The 25,452-nt window shown below is 50.2% G+C and overlaps 1 protein-coding gene across 9 annotated transcripts in view; it reads left to right on the forward strand.

Annotated features, from left to right (window-relative positions):
- The window catches only part of RB1CC1 (RB1 inducible coiled-coil 1), a 666,167-nt gene that overhangs the window by 109,283 nt on the left and 531,432 nt on the right, over positions 1-25,452 (forward strand). The window lies entirely within an intron of this gene.

Here is a 25,452-nt window from a genome sequence, read left to right on the forward strand (position 1 = left end):
AGGACGTGCTACGTGATGGTAAGAACCCGGTTTGATCTATGTGTATGAGCTTAGGCAGGGAGGGCAGTAACCTAGTAGCCAGTATTTTGCTAAGATCTTGTATTCCGAGTTTAGTAGGGATAGCGGCCGGTAGTTTGCCATGTCCGCAGGGTCCCTTCCCACCTTCGGTAGTGAGATAACTAACGCTTTTGCTGTTGTGGGCGGTAGGGCCCCCTCCTTCCATACAGTTTTGTACAACTGTTCCAAGTGAGGGACTATGATATCCGCATATGTACTATAAAATTCTATTGGGAGCCCGTCCATGCCAGGGGTTTTATTTTGTGGGAGGCTCTTTATAGCATCCCGGATCTCAGCTTGTGTAATGGGCCCGGTGAGGCCTTTCTGTGCCTCTACTGTGAGCCTTGGGTACGTCGGAGTAGAAAGGAAGTCCGCTGTTTGGGACTCAAGGTCGTGATTGGTGGCGCTATATAATGTGGCATAATAATGGCGGAAGGCTGTATTAATGTCTGCTTGGGTATACACCGTTTCTCGTTCCAGTGTCACTATCTCGTGTATAAACGCTGTAGGGGGAGCATCCCGTATCAGCTTGGCAAGCAGTGCACCAGACCTGTCCGCTTCTGCATTGGCTCTCCGCGTGTATGCCTGGTAGTCAATGACCCGTAGTGTCACTAGTGTTTCTGCATGGTTTATTCTCGCTTCCTGCAATGGGCCCTTACAGTCGGCACGCGTATGTGCTTCCTGCTCTAGTGTACCCATTTCGTCTTCTATCTCCTTTAGTTTCTTATGTATTTCCTGCCTGACACCCACTGTCGTACTGATTGCTTTCCCCCTTATCACTGTTTTAAAAGCATCCCATTCTATCAACTTGCTTGACGCCGTATTGCTGTTGATCGCAAAGTAGTGTTCAATGATCCCATAAAGGTCGCTGCGGAGCACTTGGTCCTCCAGCATCTGTGGCCATAGTCTCCATGTGGGGACTGGTGTGGGTACCCTCCCCCATGCCATGGTTATCTCAAGTGGATTATGATCTGAGAAAGTTTTTGGTAAGTATGTGGCGTTGAGCGTCTGCATTGCTATTCTCATGGAGCAGTACATCCTGTCAATTCTTGTGTGCAGGTCATGCACTGCGGAATAATAGGAGTATTCTCTGTGCGTGGGGTGTCTCATTCTCCATACATCACACAGCTCCCAGCCCTTTGCCCATCTGCCCAGTGCTTCGGCTTGCCTAAACACGCCCGCCCCATGTAGCGGCGGGTGCGACCTATCTAGTGTTACATCCATCACCGCATTGCAGTCCCCTCCCAGTATCCAGGGATGCGATTCCCAACCCGCCAGCGCCCCGCTCACCACATCCCAGTATTTTTCTTGCTCCATATTCGGAGCATATACCGTGCCAAGCACCGCAGACTGACCGTCTAACGTGCCTTTCACGAATATGTATCTGCCAAGCCTATCCACTCTTTGCTCCGTTGCTTCAAATGGTACTCCATGCCTCACCCATATTGTGGTACCCCTGGCATAGCTAGAGTAGGAGGTGGAGAAGATTTGTCCCCTCCATTTTTTGCGCAGCTTTACCGCTTCGCTGTCCGTCATGTGGGATTCTTGGAGATATACTATTTGTGCTTTGCGGCGTTGAAGCTGTGCGTGTATCCTATGTCTCTTCAGTACTGTTCCCATTCCCCGTATGTTCCATGTTATTATGGTGTATTTACCTTGTGTTGTCATTTCTATACCTTTGTGTCTGCAGGAGGAGCAATGCATCTTCCGGATGCAATAGCCTATCCATTTTCCCTGGTACCGTGAGACCGTCCCACCCCCCTAACAACCCAATGCTCGGTCTGGTCGTCCAACTTTACCGGACCATACAACTGAACTGAAACAAAAAAGAAAACTCATTGGTCATGTATAGCGCTTTTGCCATGTTGGGGACATTGCTAGCGCTCCACATGTGGCGTACTCTCGTGCAGCAATATTATTAAGCTTACTACGGAACCTGTGCCGACTTGATATAGGATATTGTGAGTAGACCCGCCAGATTCGCGGGCATGTTACAGAAGATGGTTCTACAGTTACAGATAAGAAGAAATATACTTGCGGATACAATCAGCCATATAAGTCTTTGATGACTTGCGGGGTCGCAGAGGGGAACAGCGCTACACTGCTCTCAGAGTCTGATTCGTGCGTGGTCTCTTCCTCCGAGGAGGGCCGAGTCGTCGCCTCCAGACTGTTCGTGAGGGCGGCCGCCGCCACCAGCGCCCCTGCTTTAGTCTGTTCCATCTGCTGCTTCGTGATGTACTGCCTCACGGGCGCTCTGTCTGCTCTACGCCGTCTTTTCCCAGGTGAGGTCGCCGTGTTGTTCCCACTCTTTGCCGATGTCTGTGAGCCAGTCGGCGCAGTACTCTTTAGTTCCATCACTTCCAACCAGTCTTCTACGTCGCCTGGGCTTTCAAAAAAGTAGGAGTTCGAGGCATGTGGGCTGCTGAATTCATATCTGTGCATAGATCGCCGCCTAGTGTTGGGTCCGGATGTTTGCACGTTGTTGTCCTGGAAGAGTCTTCGAGGTATCCTGGGATAGGTGACTCCTCCCCTGGACTACAGTGCGCATGGGCATCCCCTCCATCCTCAGATTGTTTTTTTCCGCCATTGGGTTCGGATGTGCTATCTTAGCTCAAGTTAGGAAAAACTTTATCGAGGCCAATAGGCCTTTAGTTCGCGTCGGTACTGTTTTTCTCGATCGGCTTCGATACTCCTTTGTTAGTTTAACAACTTTCAGCACCGACTTTTCGCTTCTTACCTGCCCATCGACGACATCGACGATGGAATCGAGGACACCGTTCAAAAGATGTCCGGTATGCAATGCGAAATATCCCCACATCGACGTCCATCCGGTGTGCAACAAATGCCTTTCGCCGGATCACGACGAATCGACATGCATGGCCTGTGCCCGGTTCCGTTCCAAGAAGACTCTACGGAATCGATGAGCGGCAAGACTCGAAGCGCAGCACGCGGCACCGGCCCCGGCAGACATCTTCAACGCCGAGACCGAAGATGTCGAAGAATTGGAGATCCTACCCTCCAGTCCCGTTTCCGAACATGACTCCGGATCGAACGACGTCGACGAATCACTCTTTCGCAGAGATGAAGACGACACCGAGGTAGGAGACTACGATGAGGCCTTAGGGGCCGAAGAGAGTAACTCCAATGACGAGCAAGGCCTACCCGTTCAGACTGAAGAGAGCCCAGTGCCACAGTCTATGGCTCCGGTCGAGGGATCGCCTTCGGGCCTTACCCGAGACCTATCCCGCAGTTCTTCGGCCCCGCCCTCGGGCCCGGCCTCGGACGTTCAGCGGCAGCCATTATTACCTAAACCGGCTGGTTTCCCTTCTTCCAAACCGAAACCGAAAGCTGCACTGGTTCAATCGAAACCGAAACCAAAAGTGGCGCTGGTCGGATCGAGGCCTTCCACACCTTCGACGCCAGCGAAGCGCTTCGGCACCGAGCGCACCAAGCCAGACTTCGGTGCCGAACTTGAAGCGGCCGACGTCGGAGTCGGCATACGGAAAAAGGCCTTCGGTGCCAACAAACCTGATCGGTTCCCGGCGTCGACGCCATCGACTCCGACACCAAAGGTCACACTGCCGGCTGCGTCTCACATCGCTTCCACGGCAACACCGAAGCCTCATGCATCGAAGACGTCGACGGCCATTCCCGCCCCTCGACTCGATGACCCGCCAGCGCCGAAAAAGTCGACGACCGCCTCGACAGACCTGGTCGGCACGAAAGCCTCAAAGACGCTCCAAGTCCGACCTGGTGCAGCACAAAGCAGCAAAACCAAAACGGTCCTCCAGGACACGTCGGGCTCCGGCCCAATAAAAGCTCCAGCAGCCTCTTCGGTGCCAGCCAACATTACTTTTGGCCTGCCTCCGTCCACGATCCCAAAAATATTCCAACTCAGGACACGGGTCGCCCACACCACAACTACACCTCCTGAGGCGTCTCCGTCACATGTCATCGACGCCATCACCGGCAGAATGGTTATCCACGAACGGAGGATAACTTCGGAGCCACCTTTGGACCCTTTCCGGATCCCGCTAAAAAGGAAGCTGCCTGTGGACTCAGAACCTCTCCTAAGCGAATCTTACCACTCGCCCTACCAGGATCCACAATCATACTCTCCCACACGCTCCGACACGGATGTGTTGGGGGATTACATGGATGACCAAGTCCCCTACCACGGAGACATAGACCCTGATTACCAACAGGACCCTGATCAAACTTGGGGCGACCCTGTAGATCCAGGTGCACCTCTAGATGCACAGGACCCACAACTCTATGGGGCGAAAACATCTCCCACAGAGGACACTGCAGCGTTCAACGCTCTTATCGAACGTGCCGCAAATAATCATGGAGTGCAGCTTCACTCTGACACCATCGAGGACGACTTTCTTATGGACACCTTTGCATCCTCAGAAAGACATGTAAAAACTCTGCCCATGTTGAAAGGGGTCCTCAAACCAGCCAAGGACATCTTCAAAGAACCCACCAGGGCACGAGTGATAAACCCCAGGATCGATAAGAAATACAGATCGGCGCCTGGGGACCCTACTTACATCAGAGGCCAATTACCACTAGACTCCATTGTCGTGGCGAATGCTCGCAAGAGGGCACACTCGCAGACGACAGGTGACGCTCCTCCCCCGGACAAAGAGTCCAAGGTGCTAGAGACCTCCGGCAAGCGAGTTGCCGCCCAGGCTGCCAACATATGGCGCATAGCCAACACTCAAGCGCTCCTCGCTCGCTACGATAGAGCGCACTATGACACATTGGAACAACTACTCCAACATCTCCCTGACCAGTACAAAGAAGGTGCAGAAATTCTTATCAGAGAGGGACAGCTACTCACAAATGCTTCCATCAAGTGTGCACTATATGCCGCAGACACGGCTGCCAGGGCCATTAACACAAGCGTCATGCTGCGACGACATGCCTGGTTGCGAATCTCCGGATTCAAACCGGAGGTACAAAATAATATACTCAACCAGCCTGTCAACCCCGACTATTTATTCGGACCGGAGGTTGACACCACCCTTGAGAAAATAAAAAAGGACACGGACACCGCAAAGTCCATGGGGGCTCTCCAGACTCAGTCCTTTCGGAGCAGCTCCTTTCGTCGCCCCGGAAATAGAGGAGCAGGTAGAGGACAGGGGTCACAGCAGACATACAACAAGGGCAATACACAAACCACCTACGATAAAAACACCCGGGGTGGATATCGTGGCTCCAGTACAAAGGGAAGAGGACGCGGCTACGGCAACACCAGGTCCTCCCCCAAGAACAAGCAGTGACGCCCTCTCCCTTCCTCCCGACCACATAACACCTGTCGGGGGAAGGCTACAAAGGTTCCTGTCCACGTGGAACTCCATCACCACGGACAGGTGGGTCAAAGATATTGTCAAATACGGTTACTGTCTAGAGCTAACCTCCACTCCACCCACAATTCCTCCAAGAAACCGTCCTATGTCCTCAGAGCACTTAACGCTCTTACAGCAGGAGGTGCAAAGCAAGCTTCTAAAAGGCGCAATAGAGGTCGTACCCGTCCCCGAGCAAGGTACGGGGGTGTACTCCCTGTACTTTTTAATACCGAAGAAGGACGGGTCACTCAGACCTATATTAGACCTGAGACCCCTAAACAGATACATTCTTTCCGAGCATTTTCACATGCTCACTCTCCAGCAAGTCCTCCCGCTGCTCAAGCAGGGAGACTTTCTAGCCACACTGGACCTCAAGGATGCGTATTTCCACATACCCATTCACCCATCACACAAAAAATACCTCAGGTTCACTGTTCAAGGACAGCACTACCAATTCAGAGTCCTTCCCTTCGGCGTGACAACGGCACCAAGGGTGTTTACAAAGTGCCTAGCTACTGTGGCGGCACATCTACGGAGGCAGCACATACACGTCTACCCTTACCTGGACGACTGGCTCGTTCAAGCGAAGTCAGCCCAGCAATGTGCCAGCCACATGTCCCGCACCATTCACCTCCTTCACAGTCTGGGGTTCTCACTAAATTACCCAAAATCCCATCTCCAGCCCGCACACGTACAACAGTACCTAGGTGCGACTATAGACACTCTGGCGGCCACAGCTCAGCCAAATTTAGTGAGGATCAACAGCATGCAAATGCTGATCTCCAGGTTCAAACCCCAACACTCACTTCCAGCACGAGTGTTCATGCAGTTGATAGGCATGATGGCCTCCTGCATTTTCATAGTCCCACACGCGAGATTACATATGCGCCCGCTTCAGGAGTGCTTAGCACGTCAGTGGAATCAGGCTCAAGGACAGTTGAAAGACCTAGTGTTGGTGAGCGGTCGGGCATACAACTCTCTGCATTGGTGGAATCCTCAAAACCTTTGCAAGGGCCGACCGTTCCAAGAGCCTGTTCCACAAATAGTACTGACAGCGGACGCGTCTCTCCAGGGATGGGGAGCTCATGTACTCCACTACACAGTGCAGGGACTATGGACGACACAACAGAAAAAGATGCACATCAACCTTCTGGAACTGATGGCAATCTTCCTGGCCATGAAGGCATTCAAAGTACATCTGTGCAACAAAGTCGTGTTGATCCGGACGGACAACATGACTGCCATGTACTACATACAGAAGCAGGGAGGAACACACTCTCCACAGTTGTCTCATCTGGCTCAGAGCATGTGGAAGTGGGCCATTCAGAGGAACATGTTCCTCATGGCAGAGCACCTCCCGGGCAAGGACAACCAGATGGCGGATCTGCTCAGCAGACACAGCCACCAGATGCACGAGTGGGAGTTACACCCATCAGTACTCCAACCGTACTTCCAGCAGTGGGGTCATCCAGAGATAGACCTCTTCGCCACAAGCGAAAACGCAAAATGCCAAAGCTTTGCCGCCAGGTTCCCACATCCGCAGTCGCAGGGCAATGCGATATGGATGAACTGGTCCGGCAGATTTGCGTACGCTTTTCTCCCAGCGCCGTTGATACCGCTGGTGGCTCGCAAACTCAGACAACACTCCCTGACACTCGTCCTAGTTGCTCCTACGTGGGCACGCCAGCCATGGTACACCACCTTCCTCGAACTTTCCGTGGTGCCGCATCAAAGGCTGCGGATCAAACCCGCGCATTTGACGCAGAACCATGGAGAGATTCAGCACCCAGATCCGCAACAGCTGAACCTGGCAATCTGGCTCCTGAAGTCCTAGAGTTTGGCTACCTCAACCTGCCACCTGACTGTATGGACATCATCAAGGAAGCCAGGAGACCCACTACAAAAGCTTGCTATGCAGCCAAATGGAAAAGGTTCGTCATTTATTGCAGTAATAATGACATTAACCCGCTGGACGCATCCATCCAAAACATCATTTGTTACCTCTTACACCTATACCGATGCAATCTGGCGTACACCTCTATACGTGTCCATTTGACCGCACTCTCAGCCTATCTGCAAACCAGGCAGCACCTCTCACTATTCAGAGTGCCTGCCATCAAAGCATTCTTGGAAGGACTCAAACGAGTCATTCCACCAAGCCACCCACCGGCTCCAATGTGGAACCTCAACCTGGTCCTCACACGCCTGATGGGTCCACCCTTTGAACCTCTACACTCATGCGAGATTCAATTCCTCACCTGGAAAGTAGCTTTCCTGGTAGCAATCACTTCTTTAAGAAGGGTTAGTGAACTCCAGGCACTAACAGTTCAAGAGCCATTTATACAGGTTCACGCCAACAGGGTCGTACTACGTACCAACCCCAAATTCATGCCCAAGGTAATCTCGCAGTTCCACATGAATCAAACTATTGAACTGCCCGTTTTCTTCCAAAACCCACAAACTGTCGCGGAACGAGCACTCCATACACTAGACGTAAGGAGGGCCCTCATGTACTACATCGACAGGACTAAACCCTTTAGGAAGACAAAACAACTGTTCGTTGCCTTTGCCCCACACCACAAGGGTAACGCCATCTCCAAAGCAGGGATAGCCAGATGGATAGTTAAGTGTATTCAAATTTGTTATCAAAAGGCAAAACGCACATTAACTATTCCCCCACGAGCCCACTCAACACGTAAATTAGGGGCCTCCATGGCTTTTCTAGGAAATATTCCCCTGCATGATATATGTAGAGCAGCCACCTGGTCCACCACACACACATTTACCAAACGCTATTGTGTAGATGTGCAATCAAAACAGCAGGCAGCTGTAGGACAGGCTGTTCTCAAAACCCTTTTTCAGACCGCTGCAGCTGGCACTGGTAGCCGCCGCTAATAGAGGGCACTGCTATACATTCTATGCACAGATATGAATTCAGCAGCCCACATGCCTCGAACTGAATATGCTACTTACCAGTATGCATCTGTTCTTGGCATGTAGGGCTGCTGACATTCATATCGCCCTCCCTCCTCCCCGGCGCCTGTAGCAGCTGCAGCTCTCAGAATTACTGTAAGCATGGTCATCACTTTTCTGTATCTACTCCATCACTGCCACAATGGCGAAAAACAATCTGAGGATGGAGGGGATGCCCATGCGCACTGTAGTCCAGGGGAGGAGTCACCTATCCCAGGATACCTCGAAGACTCTTCCAGGACAACAACGTGCAAACATCCGGACCCAACACTAGGCGGCGATCTATGCACAGATACGAATGTCAGCAGCCCTACATGCCAAGAACAGATGCATACTGGTAAGTAGCATATTCATTTTTGTTCATGTATGATCTTTAGCCACGCCGGGAAAAGCAATGCATATTTCAGGCCCAGTTCTCTGAGCTGTTTCTTGACTGCCAAGAAGGAAGAGCGCTGTCTCTAAACCAGCATCGTGTAGTCCGGGTATAGTGAGATTTTCGTATTTTCAAAACTTATCGGGGTTAATTCACGGGCTTTCTGCAGCAAAAGGTCTCTGTCTCGAAAATTCAACAACTTCACTATTAGCGGTCGAGGTGGAGCGCCCGGTTTTGGCCGTCCCATGGGTATCCTGTGCGCGCGCTCTATGCAATATTGCGTGGAAAGCCCTTCATTGGTGATATGGTCCCGGAACCATTGTTCCATATATACTGACGCGTCGTTCCCTTCACTTTTCTCCGGTAAGCCAATGACTCGTATGTTGTTCCTCCGGGCTCTTCCCTCAGCATCCTCCACACGATCCAACAGGGCGGTTACTTGTTCCTGCAGTCGTGTAACCTTGGTTTGGTTCTGAGCCTGCTCCGGGACTACATCTTCCAACGTCACAGTGTGTGTCTTCACTTTATCTGCCAATTTTGTGTGGTCTGCCCAGAGCAGCCCAAGGCCAGTAGACAGTGTCCCTATTTGTAGCTCTATTGCCTTCCTGGAGTCACGCACTTCTTGCAGAATGAGATCCAGTTTATCCACGGGGGCGGACATCGCCGACGATGCCGCACACTCTGGTCCGTTCTTGCCTCCAGTGGGATCCGCCGTATCCGGGACGTAGTCCTGTCCACCCTGGTCATGCTGTTGTACTCCCTTACGCCCCATCTTGCAGTCCAGTTCAGCAATAAGTGACGTAAATGACCGCTTCCCGCTTTGTAGCGTGCTTCCACTGCGGCACCAGTCCGCTCCAAGTTACCCTATCCGGCGTGCCCGCTACTGCATTGCCATTGTCATATGGATACGGCGCTTTCCCCTCCTTTCAGGTCGATTGCTGTGACCCCCTCAGTCGAACTGTGCCCCCATGCAGTCGTTGGCGGTGGTTGGCGCCGTTTTCTCCGCAGCGGCCCGCACGGAGTACCTGCACAATAGCTTCACACTGCATACGCCGTGGTTGCCGAGAGGGGAGTGGACGTCCAGGGCATACAGTGGGCCTTTCGTCATACAGCCTCTCCCAGTCTGTGCCACATCACCCTCTCACGGTCTATGCGCATCGCCTTGGTTGTGGTGTTTGCGCATTATGACCAGGGATCTGCCCAGGCGCCTTTTGCTGCCCACCCCACCGCGATGGGCGTCTCTGAGTCTCCCCCTTCCTCCTAGAGCCTCCGGTGCCGCCATTTTCAAATTGTCGCCCAGTTCGTTCCTGCCATGCCGCTGTACCCACAGCACACCACCATCAGGCCGGCGCCTCCCACACTCACCCGGCAAGCTCAGTGTCCCGTCTATCCGCGTCTCGACAGGGCGCTACTGTGTTCCGCATCCGAACAGTTAGGCCGCAGGCCGCTCGCAGCCTCGGTCTTGCGTGATTACTGGCCCGCCTGTCTGGTTCCGCACAATGCTCCGGTCGCGGCGGCCGCCGCCCCCGCTTTCTCCGGGTTCCTCCCGTTTGCTTGGCCACTTTAGGCTACTCGGCCTCGCTCCAGGTTCTTCGAAGCGCAGCAGCTCCTCCGAGCCCAGGCCGGCACCACGATCCAGTCCTCCGGATGCGGCTGCTTTTTCCTCCGCCTGGCCTCCGGGGACAAATCCGCCGCCGACCCCGGCTCTCCTGCTGGGTCGGTCGCACCATGTCCCCCCGCCCGTCACCGCAGCCTTTCCCGGTCTCTCAGGAGGGTGCCTGCTGTCCACTAGTGGGTATTATTCAGGATATTGGTGGCCCAGGTCCGGAGCTTGGTTACTAGACGACCGCCATGCTTGGCTGCCGGCCTACAACGCCATTTCTTAATTAATGCTTCACGAAGGAAAAAAAAACCAATAACATTTTCAATGACAATAGCTTAAAACAATGTAATTGCGAGACCTATTGCATTGTAAATGCTTGTTTAAAGAGCAGTGCGCTGCTAAGATTGAGACTTTAGTACAGCCCTCAGACTGGCTAACGTGCGTTGATTCCCCCAATTTGGTCCCAATCACTTTGGATGAAATCAAAGCTGCTCTAGAGAAATGTGCAAAGGGGAAGGCGCCCGGTTCTGACCAGGTACCTATTGACATTTTTAAGGCTGTTCTAGATTTTTGGCCCCCAATTTATAAAGAGTTTGCAATGCAGCGGCGGGAGGCTTACTGCCTGCAACTTGTGTGGTGAGTGTTATTGTCCCAATTTTCAAGAAGGGGGATAGAGGCGATGTAAAATGCTATCGCCCTATATCCCTGCTTGATTCAACATCGAAACTGATGGGAAGAATTCTCCTAGAGAGATTAGAAACCTGGGTAAGTGACAACCAAGCCCTTATTGAAACCCTGTATGTATTCAAAAGGGATATACGGACCATCCAGTAGGGTGTCAACCTCCAATTGCGGATCAGAAAATATACACTCTGTAAAAAGGGCCATTTAAATGTATTCTTTGTAGACCTGACAAGCGTTTCACTCTAGTCAATCATGCAAAATTATGGCAGACCCTGATGAGTATGGGCGCCCCAAACGATATCATTACTTATCTATCACAAATTTATGAATTATTAGCTGCAAGAGTCCGTTATGGACCCAAAGACGAATGTACCTCCCCGCTTTAGAGTTATGCGCGGCATAAGTCAAGGCTGCGTTCTTGCTACGCTTTTATTTTCCCTTTACACATCAATGATGATGATACATGTTTTCAAAAGCTGAACACTGATGCCCCTAAAGTTGGTAATCGTGTCACTCTGGTCCTTTTGTATGCAGATGACGCAGTTTTGCTATCTAGAATGGCAAATGGGCTTCAGTGTAAAATGTTGCTAACTTTATGAATGAAAAGGATTAAAATCTTAATCTGAAAAAAACCCTTTACGATGACATGTGGAAAAGGGAAATCAAAAAGCAGGAGACATCATATTTGGGGTGTGCCAATTTGCAAAAGCATACTCTTTTTGGTACTTGGGTCTACTCTTTACATCCGAGGGGCATTGGGGAGCACACATCGACTTATGTAAATTAAAATTCCTACGGTCGATCGAAGCCCTGTTTACATTTTTTTTTTAAAATGGGGACTAACCCAATTAGGGAAATTTTGACCCTTTATAGGAGTAAGTGCCATACAGGAACCTGTTATTGTGCAGCATTATGGGGGATGGCTAATCATACTGCATTGCTAATCCAGGAAAATATATTATTAGGGTGGTTATTCGCAGTTCCTAACTCAACCCCTTCATATGTTTTCCATAAGGAATTATCAGTCCTCTATATTAGTGATTACATTAGTACAGCAGCTCTCACTGTTTGGCACGGGATCTGGAGCAAGGATGGAACTAAATTTAATATAGAAATTATAATGGACTGCCTTGCCCTTGAACATTTAAAAAGATCCTTTGGCTGCAGTATATTGAAAAACTTTTAAATGAATGTGTTGTAAATGTTGATTTTCATGACCCTATGGATATTCAATATAGTAAAAGGGATCTATTAACAGGGCTTTTAGGGGCAAGAGAAACACTAAGAGACACAAAAGCAAGCTCAAAACAGATGATTAAGTTATATTGCGAAGGACCTTTTGCGATTGGTACAAAACTTAATTCAAGTAACAAATATACAACATAGGTTTTATCTTACAAGGCTCAGTACTGGTCATTATTTAATAGCATTTCCTACTATGGGCAAATAGAACCAAAATCTTCCAAATTGCTCCTGTGATGGAGAGTCGCTCCAGTCGACATGACATTTTATACTCTTTTGTCATTTTTATAGAGATATTAAGAAGAGTGTTTTACGAACTCTATTTCTTGACATCAAATTGTATTTTTATAACTCTGCTTTAATTTTATCCGCAGTTTGGAAAATGAAAACATATGTAATGCAGTAGTTTTCATACATAGGGAAATCAAATGAAGAAAAAATAATTGACATTTTGAGGCCCCAATGTATGAACAAATATAGGGCCTAGTATTGATCGATGCACTTTATAATAAATACTTTTAGGACTAATGACAAATAACCAAAGGCTGTTTTTATATTAACATTTGCACACACTTACTTTATAATCCTTATTGATCCCCATCGAAATTCCCACCAGATATCAGATTGTAATTTATTTTATGAAGTATGTAAATGATGTATTGTGTTAATTGATTAATAGATTTGTTTTTAAGATATTCTTTTTAATGTACACGTGTTATTTAATGGCATTGGTTATTTGACCTTTTATGAGACAATTATTTTTGGAATGCTTTTATGGTTGTTTTATAAAGCTGAATTGAATTGAATTAAAAACCAATCCACCTCACCAACAAAATGTATTGTTTATAGTCCGAATTAATAGCCAGAAAGATGTATGACAAGGTAATAATAAATGTGCTCATGTTTTCTCTTTATTCCTCTTTTACGGCGGTCTAAACTCGTAGAAATGGCCCTTTAGCCAAGCATAATAGCAGAAGTTAAAAAGCGACAAAGTATTAAATGGTCCAGCACTCCTGGCTCCTTGCATTCAACTTTTCCTATGAACTCACTGGCCCGCTTAAAAGTGCTTCTGTGAACTGACAGGAACACTGCCCGTATTTTTCAACACGCTTGAAGGATTGCTAGTTGTTTTTAAATCAATCAGTGTCTTGCAAAGAGAAAAATCTGCTTAAGACATTTAATAAGCCGATATGCAATACACAGTAAAGGCAGCATTTTAGCGTCTGCATTCCACATGTTTCTCCTATCTTCTTTTTAGTAAATTGTTTTAACAATTGAAGCTGACCCGTGCAAACCTTGGAGGCTAAGACAGTAAGCAGCACGCAGTTAGTCTGTATTTCCAATGGTTTTCGGAAGTGTGACACTGCCTCAAACCACTTTCGCATTATGGAGACCATGTTAAGCATAAGAATGATAATTATTTGCCTGTTGTCGCTTTACATGTCATGATGGTGCCCACCCTTCATGTCACTCCTGCCATTATTGAATATAGGTTTGTTTTAGGTTCCAAGTTGTAACTTGTGGTCTGATCCACCGTGACTGTGTTGTCACAGTGGAATACAACAGTTACTGGCTGCCGTTTGCTCTGATGGTCGCACCGACATATACTTAATAAAGTGAGGAATCTTTTTTTTTTTATAAAACATTTTTATTGGCATTTATGTAATAGTACATACAGCCACACATCTGTTAATGCGATTGATATGGACTAACAAGCAAGAGCGCACAATCGTGCCCTATGTGGACGTTAGAGCGTGCAAACCTAGGGTATGTAGGCCCCCACTCAGTCTTTGAGCTGGCGACAGTCCCACGAGGCCTGTGTCAAAGTATAACCAACCAGCTTGCATGGTGGTTGCTGGGGCTGTGGGGCGTGTCTGTTCCCCCCTTGTAATTTATCATAGGGGCTATAGGATGTCAGCCGCATGTTAGCCATAAACAAACTGGGGATATATAAAACTGGGGGTGCACTGTGTCACAGAGGATGATCACTATTAATATTTCGCCTGAGAGCTATACCATTGCGAGGTATTTTGCTGGAGTTGCACAGGTGTAGGGGGGGAGAGGGAGGAGGAAGCACTGATCGCTGCCCATGCGAGGGCGTGGTGAAGAATCAGTCGCGGTCTGCAGTTACGACCTGTCGGGCGTCTGGACCCCCTGTACAACTCCCTGGGTGGACGCATGGGCCATGGGGGCCCCGGGGGAATCAATTGTTTGCGGCCCCTCCACCGTTATTGTTTCTTGTGCAAAGGAATGTAGTAGCATGTCCCAGGGCATGGAAATCGGGCGTTTGCGAAGTCCCTGGACTTCCTCCGCTCGGAGTAGTTCTTCCTCTGCCTTACCCCACTTTTTGATTGCGCCCACCCATGCCGCCAGGAGAGGGCCCTCCAGTGCCTTCCAATGCATAGTGATGCACCGTTTGGCCAGGAGGAGCACCAAGGAAGCAAACCGGCGCTCTATTTTCATGTGTTTGTGTCGCTTATGGATGCCCAGGGCGCTAGCCTTCCATGTATATAGGTCCTGTAGCCCCGTGACCGTGCGAAGGGCGGTGTGGATCGCGTGCCAGTAACTGTGAAGCGTTGGACAATCCCATAACATATGTAAAAAAGAGGCATTGGGCTCCAGGCGTCTGGGGCAGGCAAAGGAGCTGTCTGGAAAATACTTCAAATTTTTCGGGAGTAAGGTAAGCCCTATGCAGGATGTGCAATTGTATATTCTTGAAGCGGTAGTTGCGGGATACTTTTTTGGTATGCTCAAGGGCCCTAGTCCATTCCCTGTCATGTAGTGGTCTGCGAAAGTCGGTTTCCCATTGTTCTCTGAGGAGTGCAAGTGTGGGTTGTTTTAGAGTCCGTATGGCTTTACAAATCCAGGTGACTAAGTGTCGCCCTGGCCCCATCTGCAGGATCGCATGGATTACTGGATGTGTGGGGGGCTCCGTGTCAATCGTGCGCCACTGCTTGCGGCAGTCTGCTAGGAGCTGTCTATGCAGTAGGAACTGTCCCCTGGGAAGTTCAAAGTCGTCGACAAGCGCCTCAAAAGTCTGCAATTGTCCCTCAAAAAACAACGCCCCCACCTCTGTCACAGCATAGGCAGTCCATATGTGCAGCATTCTCTCTGTGTAATATACCCGGCCCTTGGGGAACCCTACCAGTGGCAGAAGTGGGGAGTACAGAGGCGCAGCCCGATTCATTCTATGAATGCGTGCCAGACAGGCGCGCGCAGTCATCACTTGGAGGGGCTTAGTCGGTAGCGGTGCTGCCCCTGGTAACAACATATGGTGGATAGTAGGGGTTTGAATGTGCCCTGCCGTGGTGATCGGTTCCCTCTGCGCCTGGCCCGCCGTCCAGCGGGACACCCACTGTAACTGGGCGGCCAAGAAATACGCCTCAAAGGATGGGTCCGCTAGTCCACCCTGGTCAAGGGGCAGTTGCAGTTTTGCCAGAGCAATACGCCGGCGGCCAGAGCCCCAGATGAGGGTCCCCATCAGTGTGTCGAGCTCACGAAATAGGGATCGTGGGATGACCGCCGAAAGATTGGAGAAGAAATATAGCAGGCGCTGGACGAGGATAATTTTTGCGACCGCTATCTTCCCCGTGACCGCCAGTGCTGCAAGGTCCTTCCAAAAGTGTACAGAGGATCGAATGCTAGCCATCAGTTTGCGGTAGTTACCCTCGTATATATCCTCCGGTGTATGGGATAGTCAAACTCCTAGGTAGCGGACCGCTTGGGGGCTCCATGAGATGTCTACGTTACCCATTCGTATTTGACAGTGGGGCATGGCCTGCACTAGGGGGTAGACAGTGTATTTGGGCCAGTTGACTTTGAGTCCCGCCACTTCCTCAAAGTCTTGTAAGATACGCAGTATAGGGGATAAATCTGCTGTAATATCCCGAACATATGTGAGCACGTCATCAGCGTATAGCGACACTGAGTGGGTGGAATCGCCAATTGGGATACCCCACTCCTCACCCATGGCACGGAGGAGGGTCGCCAAAGGCTCCATCGCCATGGCGAAAAGTAAGGGGGAGAGTGGACATCCTTGTCTGGTGCCGCGACGGACTGGAAAGGAGGCTGAAATAAGGGAGCCCAGTCTCGCTTTGGAGCTGGGCGCGGAGTAAATGAGCTGAGTGTAGGCTCGTAGCCGGGGTCCTATGCCCATGCGTTGCAGGACCCGAAATAGGTAGGCCCACGAGAGAGTGTCGAAAGCTTTTTTGAGGTCCAATATTAGACACGCTGCCCAGGGGAATCGATCACGTATCTGGTCCTGCACGTGGAACAGCCGCCGGATGTTATAAGAGGTATGTTTGCCTGGGACAAATCCGTTCTGATCCGGGTGAATCAGCTGCGGAAGGACCGTAGCGTACCTGTCCGCCAGGATTTTTCAGTAAATTTTATATTCTGCTGGTAGTAAGGCTATGGGTCGATAGGAGCCCAGTTGGTGAGAGTCCCTATCCGGCACTATGACTGATTCGCACATGGACTGGGGTAAAGCACCCCGTCTATGGCTTCCTGGAATTGCGACTCCAGCTGGGGAACCAACTGGGACGTGAAGGCGTGGTAAAATTCTAGCAGAAGTCCATCTAAACCAGGGGCCTTGCGGGTAGCTAGCGCCTTCATTGCGTGTCTGATTTCCGTCGCCTTGATAGGCCCGTCGAGGTCTTGGTGTGTGTCACGATCTATGTGGGGTACCTGGAATCGATCTAGAAAATAGGAAAGGGTTTCCTCAGATACCTGGGGGGGACTGGCATATAATAGCGTGTAATGCTCTTGAAAGGCTTCCAGAATCAGGTCCTGCGAATATAAAAGAGTGCCTTGAGCATTACGAATGGCCGCGATGGGCGGAAGGATAGAGTCCTGCTTAACAAGCCATGCTAATAACGTGCCCGCCCGGTCTCCCTCTTTATGGACACGGGCTTCATATGCCGCAAAATTGTATCGGCGCATACTTGCCAGCGCCTCCGCATAGACTGTCTGGGCGCCAGCAATCTGAGCCGGTGTGGCGTTATCCGGGTTGGTCTCTTTGGTAAGCTTGGCTAACGCTTGTTCTGCCTTTTGGATGTCCCGCTCCAGGATCCGCCGGACTCCCGTGATGTGGCGAATGCAGGCACCATGCATTACGACTTTAAAGGCATCCCACTCCTGCGCGCGTGTAGTGGCCATGTCTGTGTTTTCCTGCAAGTAATGGCGTATGTGGTCCGCTAGAGTTTGTTTAAAAACCGGGCCGTCTAGGCAATCCCTAGGGAGGCGCCAGGTAGGGACAGAAGGGTGTGGCGGGCGCCATCGGATCGTTATTGTGTGGGCGTCATGATCTGATATGGTTCTAACTAAATAGTCCGTGTCTGAGATGATAGGCAGAATGGTGGGGGAGCAAAGGATTTCGGATTCGCCAAGCATCCGCAAGGGACCAGTGCTGTGCCCATGATACAAATCGTTTGGCCTGCACTACAATGGGGGATGTCTGATGGGGAGGATGGGACCTATCCAGTGTTATGTTTTGCACGCAGTTATAATCCCCACCCAGGATCCAGGGTACTTGTGTGTATGTGCTCAGGGGGGTGGAGAGCACGTCCCAAAATGTATTTTGGTTGGCGTTGGGCCCATAAATACTTCCCAGCAGTACTGTCTAACCGACCTTGTAATAGAACGGATCGGCTAGCTGGATCAATTATGTGAGACTGCTCCTGAAATGGAACACCGGGACGCACCCATATGAGGGTGCCCCGGGCGAAGACCGAATAAGTCGTGGCACATATGATACCCCTCCATCGCCTGCGCAATTTCGCCACCTCTCTTGCTGTAAGGTGCGTCTCCTGCAGAAACGTGATTTGTGCTTGGTGGCGTTTGATGTAAGCATATATGGAGTATCTCTTGTGCGCAGTGTGCATGCTGCGCACATTCAGTGTGACGATTGTGGTTCTACCAGTGTGTGCCATCGGTGCATGCGTACGGCGTATAGAGCAGGATGGGCCAGCGGGCTCCCCCGGAAGTCCCGAGTTCTAACCCATTCTCCCAATGCCTGCTCCCCTAGGATGTTAGTGCAGCTGCTCAACGGCTTGTGGACTAGGACACAGTGCAGAAGAAGTGTGTACAAGGGGAAGGGGAAACTGGGGTGGGGCGAAAATAACCTGCCCCAACGCGGCGGACCTATCGTCGGAGGCGATACGTCCGAACTAGCTCTCAATGGGTGCAAGAGCATCAACGTAATATAGCGATGTCGGCCCGTGTCCGCGAGGGTCTCAACATGTGGGCTCTGCGCGCAATCTGTGGCTGGCTGTTGGCCTGCCTATTTGCATTTGGGAAGAGTATGCCCAAAGGTGGTGGGAAGGCGCATGCAGTGCGGGGGCTGTCAGTATCAGTATGTAGAGGGCATCGCCCCTCGCCCTAAATTTTCAACATGTTGCAAGGGTCCAGTCGTATCAGGTCATCTGCCGTTCGCGGGGTGACCGAGGGTAGAGCCTCCGAGTCCACCCCGGACTGTGTCGCCTCGCTGTCCCCCCACCCCTCCTCCTCTGATGTAAATTGGAGGGCTCGTTCAAGGTCTGTTGCTGGGGAGGCGGTACAGAGGCCCGCTGCCGCTTTCAGGGCCTGGCGTCTCTTCTGAACTATGCTCCAGGTCCGGGGACCCCAGGGTATGCGGAAGCAATGCGGAAGCGCCTGGTTGGTTTCGTCTTCGTGAACGTTGTCTTCTGGGGCCCGCTGCTCTCACGCGTTGTTCCTGAGTGCGTTCCTCTCAGTGGCCCGCGGTACAGTTCTGGTCCGCCCAGTCATGCGCCTCCTCTGGGGTCGTAAAGAAGTGAGTAACGCCATCGTGTATGACTTTAAGGCGGGCGGGAAAAGCAGGGAGTATTGTATTTTCTCCGCCAGTAGGCGCTGTTTTTACCTCAAAAAAGGATGCCCTTTGACGCTGGACCGCTCGGGAGTAGTCGGGGAAGAGCATGATGGTGTTGTTCTCGACTCGGAGCGGTCCTGCCTGCCGGGCCGCCCGGAGCACCGCATCACGGTCTCTGAAGTGTAGAAATTTGGCCAGCATTGGGCGCGGCGGGGCTCCCGGTTGGTGACGACACGCTGGAACACGGTGCGCCCTTTCAATGGAGAAGTACGCTGTGCGTTCAGCACCGGGAGTGAATGATTTGGTCCAGGTTTCCATATACTCCACTGCATCAGATCTTTCGATTCCCTCGGCAGGCCAAGAACGCGGATATTACAGCGTCGCGACCGCCCTTCCAGATCATCGATGCGTTCTTCCATGGTGGACACGCGACCCATCAGGGTGCGTATCGAGTCCTGGTGTGTCTTCACCATAGGTTGGATGTCAGTGACCGCTCTCGCGTTGTCTGAAACTTTGTCCGATAGTTTACGGTGGTCCTCGCGGAGGAGGCGGACGTCCATAGTGAGGGTGCCCAGCTGGTGTTCATGGAGAGCCTCGACTGCTCTATTGCCGCCAGCACCTTGTCTAGCTTAGCTGATAGAGAGGTATCCTCCGACGGTCCTACGGCTTTGGAGGCGCCACTGGACTGGTTGGTAGGAGCCTCCGATGCAGCCGCGGGGACCGGCGCCGCCGCTTTGGGTTTGCCCATGCTGTCCGTTGGGGGCCACGTGAACGAGACCTGTTAACAGGGTGAGGTGTGGTCCCAGCCAATGATGGGTCCCCCGGCGCTGTGTCCCGTTACTGCGCAGTGGTCTATGCAAATGTCCGAGAGTCGACTGCGGGCGTCAGGCGCCCCGGCAGGCAAGTGCCGCCCGTTGGGCAGGCGGGGGTGCAGCAAATCTGTGTGGTTGATCCGATAATGGAGGCTGCCGGTGTCCCGTAGCTGCAGGTATACAAGCGGCCTCTCCTGCAGGTGGGGGCCCCGACCCTTTCTCTGTCCCCGGGGGGCCCCATGGCACGTCTTCCCGCCCGGACCGGTGAAATCCCGGCCGCGAGGCCGCACAGTTCCAGCGCGTGGTAGCAAAAGGCGGTATCAGGGTCAGCGCACAGCTGGTCCTCCACTGCCCCCCTCAGCTTCCAGAAAGTCCAGGCGGGCCGCTGTGGTGAAGTCTGGTGCCGGGGTAAAGCCTCTGGGCCCCAGCGATCGTCGCCCCAGCCACCAGGGCCCACTGTGCTCCAGTGCAGGCCGCTAGGCAGAAGCGCGATGGGTCGCCATCTTAGGGTCAGGCAGGCCGCCTTATGGCCGCAAATCACAGCAACATCTGCGAGGCGTATATAGCTTTTCGCCAAGTCCCCGCCACCGTCGCGTGGGCTCACCTCTGCTTCAGCGGCCGCCCGGGGTCCATCAATTCACGCACGTCCAGAGCAGCCGGCGACAGTTCAGGGCCTCCGAGAGTCCACCACGCGGACTCCCAGGCCGATAGCAGAAGTGCCCCCTGCGGCCGATACAGGCGGTGGCGGCGCTCCTCAACATGTAGGCTGCGACTCGTCCTCAGTGGTCCCCAAGCAGGGGGGGGCGTCTCCGCCGCTCGCCGGGTGAAGCTGTAGAAGGGTGCCGGCATCGATGACCATCCGCACCTGGGCACCCGCCGTCTCCCTGAAGGCCCAGGCAGCTCCCTCAGGATCAGAGGTCCGAAGTTACCTCCTCCGATGCACCCGTACTGTCCACATCTCCTCCGCTGGTGCCGGGTGCCCGATGCGGCGCTGCAGGGGATCCTCTGGCTCAACATTCGAGGCGGTGAGTTACGAGACGGGTGGGCGCCATCTTATGCCCGACGCCCCCTCTTCACAGCAAACTCCGGAGTACAGCCCCTGTGAGGACAACGCTGCAGTTTAAACGTGGGCATTGGACGCCGGACGCTACCAGGAATTGCTGGATGTGGGCCAGAACCAGCCAGACTCGGTGAGACCGGGCGAGGTGAAAGCCCAGTCACGGAGCCTCAGCGAGACACATCTTAGCCACGCCCCTATAAAGTGCGGAATCTTACCTATGTTTTGATCCTTCATTGGAACTTTTTAGTTTATCATTGCATCACCGACTGGTGCAATTAGCGAAGGCATTATTTGAGTAACACTATTTTTATTCATTTCAATTCCTTTACGTTGAAGACTTGTCTTATCTGGGCATAAATTGCATTTCCACTGTTCAATAAATAGCATGGAAGACCAACCTTTTTGGTTTACCAATGGCACGTGAAGTAACAGTAGATGTTGTAGCACCCCGGAAAAAGTGGTACATAGCTAAACACTTATAAGATCCCAAAGGTGAGGCCTATTGGCTATGCCAATGCTTGTTTATTTTTCTAGCAACTGCCTCAATTTAAATGTCTTGATAGAAAACGAACAGCAGAGGTCAGTAAAATACCATAATCGCTTTACCCAGAATAATGTGCTTTATAGCTTAAAAACGTTTAAGGTCCCAAAGGCGAGACCTATTGCATTGCAAATGCTTGTTTTTTTTTTTTAACATCAGTATGCATCAAACACGTCTCATTAAATGATGCTTTAGAGAAATGTTAAAGTAGTTCTTAAAATGCACAGTAGTTATGCCTTTCCTTTTGGTGTTTTTTCAAAATTTCAGATATTTTATGGGTACTTCTTATTTTAAAAGCAAGCAAATTACAGGATAGTTTTGAAAACATCTGCAATATTCGTCAATGTTTTCAAATAATGCATTTTTGGGTACCTTCTTTGTTCATAAAATAAATCTTGCTTCCATTCTTATGCGTGTATTTGCATATAATAAAGCAGCAGTCTGGACACATTATAAATGGTCACAAATGGTTCAATTTTGCTTACATCTACACATTTTTATTTAGGAACGACTGTCATTAATGCAATCCAAGCTCACAACTCTGTAATTCTTTCACCATTCACAATAACAGTAATGGCTTTGTGTAAATGAACCTTATACACCATTTTGAACATCTTGGTTAGACATATGAATGCTTTACCCGCCTTTTCAGCAAATTTGTGCTTCCAGAATCTACTTTTGCCAGTTTCAAAGCAGGAGTCAAATAAATGTGTATCTTTCCAGTAACGTAATGTAATTGTCTTGCATGTCATGACTGTATAAAGAGGCTGTTCATTTTATAGGACATAGCACTGACTGAACATTGTGTTTATGTTGTATGATTGTTGTACTATGCTAAAGCAAACATTGACAGCTGAGCGAGGCTGCCAGTGGCGAGTTGAGAGTAGAAATTGCAGAAACAATCCGTTTCTTTTGGAAGGCAAAAGTACACAGTGACATGGGGCACCGATGATGATGTGCTGTTCCTACCAGGACTTCTGCGCAGTAAGCATTGCCTGTCCTAAGAGGATACTCGTCCCCTGATACCTTCCAAGTCAGACTAGGTTAGAGCACCAGGCAGTGGTACGCTATCGACCCAGGGTATCCTTTGGCCAAGTAACTAAGTGACCCTATCAGAAATTATTGGAAAGTTTGAATTGTGTTTTCTATACTACAGGGTGTAGAATTCTGCCAGCCTGGTTTCCCTCCCACAGTTGCACTATGCTGCCCTACTTTTGATGTCTTATTTGTATTACTTATCCAGTATATTTTGTGTCCAGGAGACTCCAATCCTGTCTGCCCTATTAAGTGTTCTACAGGATATTGTATGGAAATCGCTCTTCAATCAAGTACTCATATTCACTTTAGCTGGAGTAAACCTTAAGTGGTAGTCCTGTTATTTAACATGGGATACTTCAGTCCTTGTTCACTGGATGTGCATCAAAGATGTTTTTCAATTACTAGGTGTCTCATTAAAATGTGGCTGATTCAACGCACAGTATCACACAGAATGTCGCTGCCTCCTAAAAATGTAGATGGCTCCTAATGATGTAGAGGCAATGGGGCCTCTTAGTGCATCAGCAAAAATGTCATAATTTCTAACACTTCTTTTGCAATTGGACATTTCATTGCATTAGTTTTCAAAGTGTTAACATTTCTTTGTGAAACGCAAGCCCACTGTGACTGCTGGGCATGATTCAGGGTACAGCAGCCATTGGCCAGAGTCATTGGTTGAACAAAGACAAACCTATATTTATTTAGATCAGCATTATTGTTAAAGGAGATATATTTTCCAAGTTCTTGAAAGAAATATTGACTGCTTTCCATGCTTTACTACTTAGTGCTCCTGTCTGCAAGCCTGGCTTTTTTTTCTTTTTGGGAGTTTTTATATAGCACAAACTCTGAAGATATCAGTTAACTGAGCGCTTTACATGACCACCAGTATCGTTACCGTCGGACACATTCATTTTTGATAGGCACGGGGAGATTAAGTGATTTTCCCAAAATCACAGGATGCTGAGCGTCGTTGCCGAGACTTGAACCCGGTTCCCCTGCTTCGAGGTCGACCACTCTAGCTGTTAGGCCACATCCTCTCCCTTCTCCAGGGTGTGCAAACCCTGTCTCCGTTGCATTGTGTTGCCTTGCTCCAGATATAATCATTTAACTATTTATTTACTTGAAGTTTTTATGTTCTTGTGTCCCCCAATGTGCTCTGATAGCACACCTTGTATGCACCCATTGCGACAATCCGAGTGTAACTTGGATCTCTTATCATCAAAAACCAAGTAGTTCTACTCTGCCTACCATCCGATTGAGGTCAGTAAAATGAACACCATTATAAGAAGTCTATTGGTATTTTTAAAAAGTTGAAACTTAGTTGGTCCCGTCTCCCAGCCAGTGATAGTCCCACTATATGCCCCATATTGTCTCATGTTTCCGGTTGCTTCGTAGATGGGAGTTCCTGTTGAGCACACCTGTCCATCCCACTTTGCCACTCCGCCATGGGGAGCGATATCGGAGACTTCCATTTGCAGGAGATGTTGTCATTGGCAACCAGCATTGCGACCCCAATAAAGATGCACTCCATTCTCTGCCTGCCCACGTCCTCCAGCAACCCAACCCTCGGTGCAGTGGCACAACAAAAGTTAAGGGGACCCCCCCTGCCACGCACACGGAGGGGCCCGCGCTGGATTTAATCTGGAGCTATTGGGCCTGAGCACTGTGCTGAGGAGGCCCCCTGCAGCTCGGGGCGCCCCGCACCACGGGGGCTGCGGGGGGCTGTGTTACGCCCCTGCCTAGGAGTAAGATCAAAAGGCCGGTCCAGGAGTGATGAGAGCTCTCTCCCTATTCTTTTTCCAATAGGGAACCAGCCTCAGGCAGGACCAGGCCACATGAAAGAAGTTTGGTCAGAAGCAGTTGGCATTTGGATCCTACCAGCTCTGTGAAACCGCGGGGGGGTGTTGTAAATGATGTGTAGATAATTTAGCTTGAAAAGCATAAGGTGCATGGAAATAGCCAACTCCTGAGGGGCTATTCTAGCCATGCGCTACTCTGCATCATCAATCTTCCCCCTACAACCCTCCCATTTTGTCTCATCCTAGGGAAGTGGTCTTGGGAGTTTATGACCAAGGAGCAGTAAATCTGTTCAATGACACCTTTATGTAGCTTCCTGGGTGCCAGTGGGAAATATTGGCCAAAAGGGCATGTTGCTGCTGCAGGTATTTATGGAGCTGGGTGCGAGAAGGTTGAAACTGCTCCTGCAGCTCTCGAAACACCTGTACATGGGTACCCGCTCAGACACCCCCGAGATTGGTGAAGCCTATCTTATCCCACTTCACAAAGGCTATTCCTTTATTTAAAATAGTATAGTGACCGTCCCACTCTAAGGGACAGGGTCATAGTACCAGCACCTTGCAAATGCTAGATGAAGGTCTGCTGCCCTTAGTCTTGCTTTCCTTCATTTCTGCATTGTAGCCTTTCACAGGTATTTGGAGAATGCATTCTGCATCATTGATATTCATGAGGTAAGTTTTCTGTGCCTTCTTGCAAATGCATCATTTGTGCTGTGCCAGTTTATGCAGTTTATGCACAGTGATTAGATTGCCCCCCCTTCCTTCACAGATGCTGCACAAACACACAGTGTCAGCAAAGCAAATCACCCAATAAAACAAATGGCCATAGTCACTTGAGATTAAGATTTCAGAAGTATTCCTGTACTAGCTGTGTCTTGCAGTCTGAACAGCGGACAATACAAGAGGATTTATTGGTTGACTTTAAAACAAGTCTTCTCTTTTATCTAAATTGGAAACGTTTTTGGTGTATGTTTTTTCATACAAACTGGTAGTTAGAACGTGTGTGTCTATAGTTGGCTGGAGGTTACTATTACTGACTTTTTCATTAAGGTGATAAGATGGTCGTACAGGGAATCAATCGTCTTTCAACTGTTAT

Source organism: Triturus cristatus, chromosome 5_1, assembly GCF_964204655.1.
Source record: "Triturus cristatus chromosome 5_1, aTriCri1.1, whole genome shotgun sequence".
In the NCBI taxonomy this organism is placed as follows: domain Eukaryota; kingdom Metazoa; phylum Chordata; class Amphibia; order Caudata; family Salamandridae; genus Triturus; species Triturus cristatus.